At 50.4% G+C, this 1456-nt stretch overlaps 1 non-coding gene across 1 annotated transcript; it reads right to left on the bottom strand.

Annotated features, from left to right (window-relative positions):
- Positions 1-776: 776 nt before the first annotated feature.
- On the bottom strand, positions 777-850 carry Trnas-cga. The gene has a single exon. It is a non-coding gene; the product is annotated as a tRNA-Ser (tRNA).
- Between the last annotated feature and the right edge of the window lie 606 nt (positions 851-1456).

Raw genomic sequence — 1456 nt, 5'->3', positions numbered from 1 at the left:
CCCCCCTCCCACCCCCCCCCCTCTGCCCTGCCCCGCCTGCAGCCTGTTGGGTGGTTCCGTTTTCCGCCAGCAGTGCTCCCTCGGCATTTGAGAATCCCTCCTTCCCCTGCGAGGCAGCAGGTTCCTATTATTACCCTCGACAGGCTGGTACCCGACTGAGAAAGAATCGGAATACTGGAAGCCACCCCTGGCCACAAAACCCGATACCGCCGGGGTCGAAAAAGCGGAGAGTTGGTCGGGGGAGACCCGTAGTAAAGTAAGCGGAAGCAGCCTGACGCAAGTAAGTGGAAATAGTGTCAGACTCAGCTGAGGGCCCGTACGGTTGCCACCCACGTACTCTCGAGAAGGGAGCCCTGCTGGGGGGGCTACACTTTGTCTGGAATCCTACCGGCTGACCAGTCTGGCACAGGTGAGCCCACCAGAAGCACCACTTCCAATAGCATAGCTCAGGGTATCTTTGAAACACACAAACCTCCCCACGAACACTGTGGTTGAATTTCGTAGTGAGGGGATAACTAATGCAAGTGATTTTTTGGGGGGGGGGGGGGGTACTGAATTGAATTGGGGGTAAAAAATAAATTTGTGGCACAACATGACTAAAACAAAGGATCAATTGATAGGACACGTCCAGAGTTGTTAGAGATTTGGGGAAAAAGGTTATTAACAAAGTACAGACGCAGTTAGTTTTACTTAAAGACAAGGTCACTCGAGAACGAGATCTTCACTCTGCAGCAGAGTGTGCGCTGATATGAAACTTCCTAGCAGATTAAAACTGTGTGCCGGACCGAGACTCGAACTCGGGACCTTTGCCTTTCGCGGGCAAGTGCTCTACCACTGAGCTACCCGAGCACGACTCACGCCCCGACCTCACAGCTTTACTTCTGCCAGTGGCTAAGCCATGTCTCCGCAATATCCTTTCTTGCAGGAGTGCTAGTTCTGCAAGGTTCGCAGGAAAGTTTGGAAGGTAGGAGACGAGGTACTGGCAGAAGTAAAGCTGTGAGGTCGGGGTGAGAGTCGTGCTTGGGTAGCTCAGTGGTAGAGCACTTGCCCGCGAAAGGCAAAGGTCCCGAGTTCGAGTCTCGGTCCGGCACACAGTTTTAATCTGCCAGGAAGTTTCAAGGTCACTCGTATTTCCATACCTTTGTTGCCTCGTGCAAAAAAATTGCTAACACATTTTGGAAGGCTAACGTGCAGGTTGGGTCCTGTACAAAGAAAAAATTTGGATCTTTTTATGGATGAAAAATTAGATAAATTCAGTCATCCAGGCATCTGTAGGATTAGCTGCAGGTCCTGTGACAATATTTACGTAGGCGAAACAGGGATGGATTTTAAAACGAGATTTGGGGAACACAATTATGCAAGTAATTTGCAGTACTCAGAGCTGTCATTTGAGGGGAAATGGCCACCAGGTACATCCTACTGGGGAATGCAAACACAGTGATTTGGACGTTTCAGA

The sequence above is a fragment of the Schistocerca piceifrons genome, unplaced genomic scaffold (genome assembly GCF_021461385.2).
Source record: "Schistocerca piceifrons isolate TAMUIC-IGC-003096 unplaced genomic scaffold, iqSchPice1.1 HiC_scaffold_1886, whole genome shotgun sequence".
NCBI classification, from domain to species: Eukaryota; Metazoa; Arthropoda; class Insecta; order Orthoptera; family Acrididae; genus Schistocerca; species Schistocerca piceifrons.
The sequence above is the reverse complement of the archived record's forward strand: the minus strand, read 5'-3'. Positions and strand labels throughout refer to the sequence as shown.